Source organism: Zootoca vivipara, chromosome 11 (genome assembly GCF_965207765.1).
Source record: "Zootoca vivipara chromosome 11, rZooViv2.hap1.1, whole genome shotgun sequence".
NCBI classification, from domain to species: domain Eukaryota; kingdom Metazoa; phylum Chordata; class Lepidosauria; order Squamata; family Lacertidae; genus Zootoca; species Zootoca vivipara.
Genome location: NC_142594.1, coordinates 24,362,631 through 24,373,276, shown reverse-complemented (window position 1 = coordinate 24,373,276; position 10,646 = coordinate 24,362,631). Strand labels below are relative to the sequence as shown.

The 10,646-nt window shown below is 43.0% G+C and overlaps 1 long non-coding RNA gene across 1 annotated transcript; it reads right to left on the bottom strand.

Moving 5' to 3' along the window:
- Positions 1-866: 866 nt before the first annotated feature.
- LOC148684232 (uncharacterized) lies at positions 867-3,268 on the bottom strand. The gene is made up of 2 exons (XR_015946279.1): positions 3,144-3,268; positions 867-2,410 (listed from the first exon to the last, which is right to left on the bottom strand). It is a non-coding gene; the product is annotated as an uncharacterized LOC148684232 (long non-coding RNA).
- Positions 3,269-10,646: the final 7,378 nt, after the last annotated feature.

Sequence of the window (10,646 nt, the reverse complement as noted above, 5' to 3'; positions counted from 1 at the left end):
GTTACCATTATGCAATCTTCCTTCTCTGCTTTGAATCTAGTCTACTGATGTATCCATCTCAGCCAATTCCAAATACTTTGTTAACCATTCCTAGCCAGAAGGGGCTTGGGACGTTTCCATTTTCTTCCCCACCCTCTCGTAGCTGCTACCAATAATACTCAGACCGATGGTTTCTAATTCATGGCCAGCTCATCTTCAGTCACACTGACCAGGACCAGCATTGGGGTGAGACGTAATGTGACCCCAATCGTGTCTAAAATAGGTCATACTATCTATCTCCAGTAACTAGTTACAATTGTACATTTCCACTACACATGTAACACATTTGCATTCCATGCTGCACATTTCCAACATTTGAAGTCAGTCACTGAGTGAATTTAATTAATCTTGCACCACAGTGCAATACCACCACAATAATAATTTCTATTGTGCTGCAGGAACGGATAAACTTAATGACAATCTTTCAACCTGACTCCAGCTCCTGTTCTGTTGTTGTTCTGAGACTGACCAACCCTGTTCCCTTTTCCATCTTATTCTACTACAGTAACTGTATTTTCCCTCCTCAAATCCACCAATATCTTACAGGGTTGTTGTTGTTTTCTTTAACAAGATTCCCATTGTTTTGTTTACTTGCATTTCGCTCCCAAATTGATTCCTGTCTTAAGCATACGTTGGGCCCAGTATTTCCAGCAACAACAAAAATAGAAATATTTATGTCATAGTGGCAACCACCCTGCATTCTGAAAGTTTTCTTGTCTTGTCTATTCAATCTCCAAATATTGAAACCCCTTTCTTTTCCCATTTAATGAAATCTGACTCCCAGCTTCTTCTAAGCATTCTATTTTGTCTGATAGAAGCCAGAGAGGTAATATCTGGACTTAATTTATTTTTATACTCATCCCACACGTCAGTAATTATGACAATATCATGTTTCGTTTAATGGCTTCTCCTCTCTCATTTCTTGCTGCCCACATCAAAGTTTCTCATGGGGGTTTCAGTAAATGATTGTTCCAGGTAGTATAAATCTTAATCATCATTATGAGATAACCAGGTCCTCAGCCACCTTAACTTTGCTGCCTACTAATGTATACTTAAATCAGGGGTCACTAAACCTACCTTCTGTTTGGGGGCTTTATGTGTTGACATAAAATCTGGGCCATTTATAGTGCCAGATAAAGCTGCCGAGGGTCTTCTACCAACTTTTTAGTTCTCCTTAATCATAGCTGCCAAGTTCTCCCTTTTTTTAAGGGAAATTCCCTTATGCTGAATAGGCTTCCTCGTGAGAAAAGGGAAAACTTGGCAGCTATGCCTTAATCCAATGATGGAGGTACTACAGTACAATAAACAGAAACAGAAATCTTGACAGAATAACCATCCTCATTATCCTATTGATTCTGATGGAATTAACTTTCAATACCTTTATAGTAGCCTTATTTTAAATTTCCATTTTATGATTCAGTTCTAATTTGTATGTGAAAAGTGCTTTTCCTTCAAGGAACCACAGGGATCTAGCAATGGGGGGTGGATGGGGATGGTAGATGGAGAGTGAGCTAACTCATGATGAAATTATCTTCTTCACTTGTCTGTGTCACTCTGCCTTTGCCAACCAGGTGTCCGCCAGATATTTTTAGACTATAATTTTAACAGCCCCACCCAGTCCAAAACATCTGGAAGGCACCACCACAGTGAGCACAACCAACAAAGATGGCCTGGCAAAACTGGCTTATTTCTCCTGGCAATCTACAAGTGGAACCTGCAACAAAATGTCGAAGTATGGCATGCTTCTCTATAGTATGCCAGCCAGCCATGCCTTTTTGCTGGCCACACTATTCCCTTCCCTCTTCTCACCAGCCCCAGTTTTCCTGTTCCCCAGTTCTCCTCCTTTCCCTAACAGCCAGTCAGGATTTCATGAACATTGATCAGGTTTGGCTCTCATTAGACTATTTGAGGGGATTTTCCCCTTTAGGGATTTTTTTCCTAAGGATTTTTTTGTACTTCTGCAAAATATGGGGTTTCCCCTGAGACTGTGGTTACCTCCTCTCTTGGGCATGGATGGTGCCATTTTGGCAACAAAACTGCAAATGTCACAGTTTGACTACATTTGTTTCAAGAAGCTACCTTGGTATTCTTGTGCTTCACCAACACGTAAGCATTCAAGGCTCCTTTAACACCTGAAGGTGACCATTCATGGGGCCTGTTTTTTCTCTCTTGACATTTTAGGGGTGACCGTAGAACCCTCGAAAGCCCAGCACAGCAATGACTTCTCTGAAAAGTTGAATTAGGTTCTTCAAATAAATTGCTGCTATGCATTCTCCCAGAAGGTGGCTGTAGTTCACTAGGAGCAATGTAGCTCTTGTGTAATACACATTTCATCTTGGACTCTTGTTTCTTTGAATAGTCCACCGGGGTTCTGAACAAAGAACAAACGAAGAGAGACTTAGCAACAGAGATTCATACTGTGCACTGTGAAGCAGGCGTGACAATTATGGCATGAAGTTTTGTAAAGAGTGATTGAGCCTGTGGGAGGAGTAGTTTGTTGCATAGATGTGAGCAATTGTTGTTTCTAAGTAATACTCTTAACAAATTGACTACTGCCAGGAGCTTCTTTTGTGCTGCTACATTTTCTCTTTGCTTGGAATTGGTACATTCAGTAATAGCCCTGCAGCTTAGAAGCATAAATGCTATTTGTTTCAGAATTAATAGGTTTGACTTTAAGGTCTTTTCTTTCCTTCAAGGGGAAAAGGCGGGGAAGGATCATTCACCCAACTGCCCATTTGAAGTTCCTGATTGTTCAGAATCAGACTTCATTCTTTGCAAGCCACTAACTCCCCAATTGCAAATATGATATCTTTGGACCAGGGCCATCCTTCCTATTGGGCTGACTGGCGCAGTGCGCCAGGGCACCCGCCCAGCAGGGGGTGCATCAAGGAAGCACTGGAGCCGCTCGCGCCTGCACCTCCGCCTGCGCCTCGCCCCGCTCCTTTCCCGGCAGCGGTGGCTGAAGCTGCCGCTGCTGTTGTCTCACTTCAGCCAAGCAGGCTGCCCGCTGCACCTGGCCCTGCCTGGCGGAGCGTATGGGGCACTGGAGGGATCATCACGCCACGGCGCCCGGTACACTTAAGATAGCCCTGCTTTGGACGTACCTCTCATGAGAACTGTCAAGGGTCTCTTCCTGCATTTCCACCCCATTTTCTCAGGTGCAATACAGAAGTGGGAATAAACCTGAAAAAGACACAAAGATGTGGGGCTGAGAGGAAAGCCCTCCGCATAAGGATCAGGGAAACCGCAATGCCTTTTAAAGATAAGCTACTTAAATACATCTTATTCTTATTTTCAGTGCTTTTTTTCTGGGGGGATGCAGGGGTATGCATACCCCTAAACATTTTGTGAATCTATGTACTTTTGTCCATTTACTGTATTTATTTTTCCATGATTTGAACTATAAAATGGTGATTTGAGTCAAAATGAGAATGCCCCTAAACATTTTTTAGGGGGGAAAATACTGCTTATTTTTATACAGATCCCAGCAAAATGCAAACAGGGCATGCACAGATTATTTATATGTAACATCAACCTCTGCCCCTACAGGGAACTCTGTGAGGTAGTCACAGTGGTCATGCATTTAGGGGTGCGGCGAACTAAGGCCACCTACCATGATTAAATTCACAGGGCTCTGAGTATGACTGGAAATTGTCTCCATTAAGGAATTGTCTCCAACCACAGCCCCTTGAATTCTGCTGATTTCCTTTCCAAAGGGTCTTCCAACCTTCAAAAACATTGGGGGTGGGCAGGGGCATCTTACCCATAGAGGCTAGTGGCACAGGGCACCAAGTCCTGGAGGGCACCAGGGAAGAGGCGGAGGCTGGACGCAGCACCTCCCGGCATCAGCTCGCCGCCCTCACCCGCCTCCACTATGCCGCGTCGTGCCTGGAGCCTCCGTCTGCCGTGGCCACCGCAGCACAAAGCAGCCAGCTGAGCCGGCAGACGCCGCATCCAGCCTCCACCTCCTCCCCACCGAAGGAGCCGCTCTCCAGCTGCTGCCCGCCTCTTCCAGCTCTGCCAGCAGCGCCATCTTCCCTAAAAAAAACTCTGGAAAACAGGGGGGCACCGGAGGGAGCTTTGTACCATGGTGCCAGAGATGCTTAACACGGCCCTGGGGGTGGGGTTACAAGGATCTGCAATGAGAAGGATAGACCAACTAAGATTCTTTGCACATGTAGCCCCTTGAATCCCAACTAATGTACCGGCACCTCTGACCAATGCCACCCCACCCCGGATTGCCAAACAGTGGTTGGGTGGGCTGGCGGCATGCATTTTGGAACTGGGGAATTTAGCAGTGAGGGTGACTAGAGCGGTTATGCAGGCTGCACTGGAAGCCTCTGAACCTGTGGATTGTCCATAAATGCACTACACTGTACAGCAAGGGTCGGCAAAGTTTTTGTGGCTTGCGCCGGTTCACGCCGCGGGAGGCTGGAGTGCGCAAACGCTATTTCCAGCACTCCTTACGGTGTGGAGGAGGCATGTGCAGCTTCCTTCAGCCAATGGGAAGCTGGCCAGTGTCACGGAAGGCGGTCCCCAGTCTGCTCCGTGCCGGTTTAGCATGGCGCATGGGAGCCGACCGAGCAGGTCCATGAGTCAGTTAACAAAGACCCTCAGCATTTTTCCAAGTGGCCTGTGAAGCAAAAAAAAAAAAAAGTTTGGGAACTACTGAGCTAAGATATGCATTTGAGAGGGAGCTCTTTTTTCCTCCTCTCCATTATTTGTCCTTTGGAATTGAGCCCATTCCAGAGAGCATCAAGTCTCCTTCTGAACCTGGAAAAATAGAGCACATTTTAATCCACATGAATGCTCTGCAGAAAGTGGTGCGATACAATATTATTGGTAGTAGTATTAATAACAATACATTATTTTCAGGGATAAAAATAGTCAGGGCATTTATACTAAATTTCTCTCTGTCGTCAGCAAAAACTGTAATCATTTTGCTGATGATTCCCACAATGGTGAAAATAGCACCTTATGTAAATCAAGAGGTTTAAGTAGGTGGGAGACAGCAACACTCCAATTCAACTCCTCTTGCATTTTAAACTATGACAGTTCTTTTGCCATTTGATCAAGAAAGACAAAACAAGATGATATGACAAATGCTTTTTTATAATAAAATTAGCAAGTACAGTAATAAGATGACTGTGGTAGCTGTTCAATCTATGTGATTAATCTATCACATTTAATTTGTGAATGAAAGCAAAGGTATAAAAGAAAGGAATACTTCCTACATGCAGCACTTTTGATAGCAAAAAGCACAAAAGCACTGCAACATTTCTGGTTTTCACTCCTCCTCCATATGACCTTCACTACACTCAGCAATGTAAAGGTACACTGAGGAGGCAGCTTTTGAAGTAGTGTGGGGGAGGCAAATTTCTAGCCTCTATGATTTTAGCTGATGGAACTAGGAACAGAACTGCAAAGCTTAAAACAATATCCTCTCTACATATATTTGATGTGTTTCATTTCAATACAGTTCATTACCAATTTACAAAAGGCTCTAGTTGCCATTTGATCCTGCCTTTTGCTGCATTCAATTTGTGACGGGTGTAATTCAACGTTCATTAGCATCTTCCATGAAACACCTTGATATATACCATGTTCTCCGGGTCTCATTCCCATCATATCCAATATATTACTCCGATCAACTGTATCCAACATTTACTGCTTTGTAGTACAATATTTATTCATTCATTTTATACTCCACCCTTTTCTCCCAAAGGAGCATAGGCCAACAAACAAGTAATAAAACAATAAAGGCATATATTTTTAAAACCCCAGTGCAGATTCAAGATATAAGCTTAAAAGACTTGTTTAAAGATTAAAGACTTCAGTGTGTACCAAAAAGACAGCAGAGATGGTGTCTAATATTCAAGGGGAGGGCATTCCAAAGGCTAGGTACAATAACCCTAAAGGCCCAGTTCCTACAGTGTAAGGAACAGAACTTCTGATAAGATCCTATCTGCAGGAGGACCTCATCTGGCAGAGCACAGTGACTAGATTGGTTATATAAGGGATGAGATATCCCCTATCTGAGGTATCCTGGTCCCAAGCTCTACAGTATAATCACGTCTTATGCAGGAGTTCGGTTCCAAGGGTTTCATGTATATGGGAAAATATGTATTCTCAAACCCTTGGAACCAACTCCCCATGTGAGCATCCTGAGGCTTCTGGCACCAGTACACCAGCTCCAGAATTAAGATCCCATGGGGCAGGCATCCCCAAACTCGGCCCTCCAGATGTTTTGGGACTACAACTCCCATCAACCCTAGGAAACAGGACCAGTGGTCAGGGATGATGGGAATTGTAATCTGGAGGGCCAATTTGGGGGTGCCTGCCATGGGGCCTCCCAAGTTCCCATTAGATTTCATGGGAGCATCCCAGACCTTCCAAGAGGAGAGAGCCTTGCTTGGAAAGCAAGACTCTCTTCTCATGCCAGCTCTGCATTTAACTTGTGGGATTTCAACCAGCTGGACTTCAACTGCATGTGGTTGAAATCGCACAGGTTAAATGCATGTTAGACGCAGTCATACAGTACACCAAAACCAGCGCCTTGAACTTAGTGCAGCAGCTAATTGGTGATATTCTGTCAGAGTGAGCAGCTGAGCCACTGGATTTTGTACCGTACCAGCTGCACCTTCCAGATCAAACTGAAGGGCAGCCTTGCAATAACCCAGCCTTGAGGTTACCAGTACATGAACAACAGTGGTCATCACACAGAGCATGATTTGCAGTTCCTTCTACATAGTACCAGGAGCTGACCACTGCAGAAAATATTATACCTTTGTATTGTCGTGCAATAGGATGGGGATCCATGTCAGGTGTACTCTGAATTCAGACATAAAAAAAAGAAGAAGTTCACAACCAGCAGCTAACACACGTAGGCAATGTTGAAGCAACAGTATATTTAATAGAAACTATGTCAAAGTATGCAACCAAGTGGGAGGAAATCCCTCAAGCCTTACTACTATATTGTCACAAGATGTTTCTGGGTATTTTGTGGTGGGGAGTGCCTTTGCATAATACACTTAGAAAGTAAAACCAAGGCACTATGTGAAGAATCATAACTGTTTACTAAGATCTTTAAGAAACCTAAGAAGTCCTTCATTTGCATGTATGCTGCAATCCAAGTCATTCTACGACAAATGGTGCTGACTCATTGCAGACTCTCTTGCATAACATCTGACTTTTCAGTTTTCAAGTTAATTGGTTTTCTCACTATTCATATAGGGGATTTTTTTTTTACTCAGTAGAAGCAAACTAGATTTTATGTTGGGCCATGTCTAGGGCACATCAAGAGAAGAATCAGTCAATTGCTGTGATATATTCTAGATACAAAAGAATTCTTGAGGCAACTAATTAATTCTGTCCATTGCTATTGCCGCTCAGAAAAATGCAGCATCTGACTTAGTCGCTTTGGGACAGGCTCTGACTTTTGCCAAATACCTCTTAATCTGCAAGTACAGCTCTGCCACACATGAATGCTCTAGGAAGTACAATCATGTGAAAGTCCCCTACACCCTTCATTGCCACTTGTGAAATTCTGCAGAACAAGTAATAACCACCCTTACTATTAAAAAAGGGAAATCCTTTTACATAAGCAGATAATGCCCGTGACAATGGGTCATATCAGACACCATATTAAGTATTGTTGCATGCCATTCCAATCTCCGAGCAGTACAAGATTGCAGGAGTTCCAGGGTTCATGTTTCCTTTTGGGAATGAGGCACAGTGGAGACTGCAATGTCTTTATGATATATGGTTTATTTACACATATATACAACCTAAGCTTACAATGGATGGGTTTCACAGCATTAACACCCCAAAAGGGTATTGTTTCTCTCAAAGCTGCAGCCTTGGAATCAAACAGAAAACAACCATCGTCCTCTGACTGTCTCTCAAGCTTTCTGCCTTTAACAGCCTGAAACATTTTCCCCTCTAGGTGATATCATGGCCAACCTTAAAAACTCTCCTTCAAATACTGCCTTTGTCTTCTAACTACCTCTGTGTTGATTCGTCATCTGGAACAGAGCCCCCTCTCTTCAGCTTTGCTACTGGCTCATCACCTTCCTTTTGTTCTCCTAATGCCCATCACCCCAGGCGGTTTCCTCATCAGGATTTCAGTGTCTGGCACCCAGAAACTCATAACTCAGGGGAGTCTGAAACTCATAATACGGGTGTATGGCACCCATAACAATACCTTAACATAGGATATGAGTTGGATCCAAAGAAGCATGTGAATGGAACAAGTAGACCTAGAACAGTGATGGGCAACCTTTTGAGCTTGGTCTGTCAAAATTCGCCAAAAAACCGAGCATAACTCGGGTGGTGTGTCACTTCGAGAAAAAAAACATAATTTCACGATATTTATAGTTTAAATAACAAAAATGTATAATTGTAATATATAACTGTATTTAATAAACCAAAAACTAATTATTTAACCAAACCAAACAAAAAAACCCTTATTTATCACAAAGTGCCCAGAGTTGTTGAGCTGTTTGGGGGGAGCTGCTAATCAAAATTTTGGAGGTTTTTTGGGGGGTGCAAAAGTTGCTTTGCTTTTGGGGGGATGCCCCAAAGCTGCTGCACTTTTTTGGGGGGGAGCACAGAAATTAATGATGAATAATACCTTCGCTGGAACTAACACGCAGCACCGACATAGTCTGCCAAAGTGCCAAAAAAAGCAGCACAGAATGGGTTAAAAAACCAATCTCTGGCTTCCAGCAACAACGGAGACAAGCTGTAGCGGAGACAAGCTATAGGAGGAGCGGGAGAACAAATGGGGGGTGGGGACAACAACAACAGCGCGAATGGGCCAATGGGGCACGTGCCAGCAGTGAGGGCTCTGCGTGTCACGTCTGACACGCGTGTCATAGGTTCGCCATAACTGACCTAGAAGCTCAGTGTTACTTGGAGCACTGCTGTCTACCCAGACCATCAATGGAAGTGGGAGCCTACCAGTGTGTGCTCCCTAGGACTCAACAAAACCTGAAGTGTGGAGTTTACTGCATGCCATGCAATCATATCCCTCTAACAGCAAGGAATCAAGGAGGAGGTATCAGCATACTTGGGGAACCAGAAGTTTACAGATGTACAAATTATTTAAAACAAAATGAAATACTAAGGGGGCAACCCCCCAAAACAACACAATGAAGACTTTGCATGCTGAGTTGCCATGGAATGCTGGGTATCAATCAATCAATCAATCTTTACTGCGGTCAATTGGTTATCAGTTGGAAAAGCAAAATGAAAAGCAGGAAGGGTGTGGAACGGACTCCTCTGCTGCAGCCAGTAACAGTTTATAGTTATTGAAGGAGCATGTATTTGGCTGCAACCCCAAACAGGAAAGCTTCTACTATGAGGAGAGGATATATATATATTTGCAGGTCCTACTTGTTCTTAGTGCAACTAGTAATGAGAGTACTGACCTTATTACAGTTCAACTCCCAACTCCCAATTTATGTGGGGGTTACATTCCAAGGCATCACATGTTTAAGTGAAATCACGTATATTTGAAACACCATTAAAAAGGCCTACAAAGAATCCATTCTGCCCCCACCCTGTTCCACCTCTTTTTGTGATGTTTTTGGATCACTTCCGGGTTCAGCATGCTGCACACACACGCGGTCACATACACATCAGAAGTGCCTAAGACTTCCTGTATGATATATGAATGTTGAATCTAATGTTATAATCTCATATGAAAATTCTCCAGGATTATGAAATTTCAAATGATTTTTGAGACTTTGTACACAATGCTCAGAGTATGCTATGGTTTTTCAACCCCAAGCATCACAATGTCATATTGCAAGATATACTTCTCTGATTACCTGTAATAATATATTATTTCTTTACAACAGGCCTAATTTTCTGTTTCCTGAACCTTTTCTTATCCTTTTATGTATCCTCTGAAACTTTCTCCAACTAGGCAACCTCCCTTATTAGAATTATTCATTGATTCTTCTGACAACCCTAATATAAAATCCTCTTCAGATAAAATCCATAATCTAAAACATTGTAGGGAAAAATGCTGATGGAATGCTGCACACCAGTTTGGTGAAACTGTATCTTGTTGCTTTAAGAACAGTGAACCGTTTTCTTCCAATATTCATTGCCAAGTATTGCCTCAATCTGAGAACGAGTTCAGTCAATGTACCAACTTGATAATCACATCTAACCTATATTTAAACTATAGTCTCCCATCTGAAAATTATAATTACATTTAAACTGTACTAGATTTATGCCTAGTTACTACAATTAGGTACACATGCACTGTGAAGAACAGCATGCATTACGTACAGTATATATAAATTGTGGGAAATTAATTGCCCCTTCAGGGTCTTAACAGTGAACAGTAGAAGGTCAAAATGCACCGGGTGTGCCTCTTCAGAAACAAAATCAAACAAAAGACAAACCTCCCTATACCTAGGCCTCCCAAGTCTGGGGTGGGGAGTGTTACCCTATACTGTACTCAACATTATGCAGAACCCGATGCTGATAAACCAGTGGAATTGCCAGCATATCAAATGTGTGGTCAGTCCAAGAGGGAAATGGGAAACACACAAACACAAAATCCCAGATCCTGTGGCCCCGAGATGCAGTGT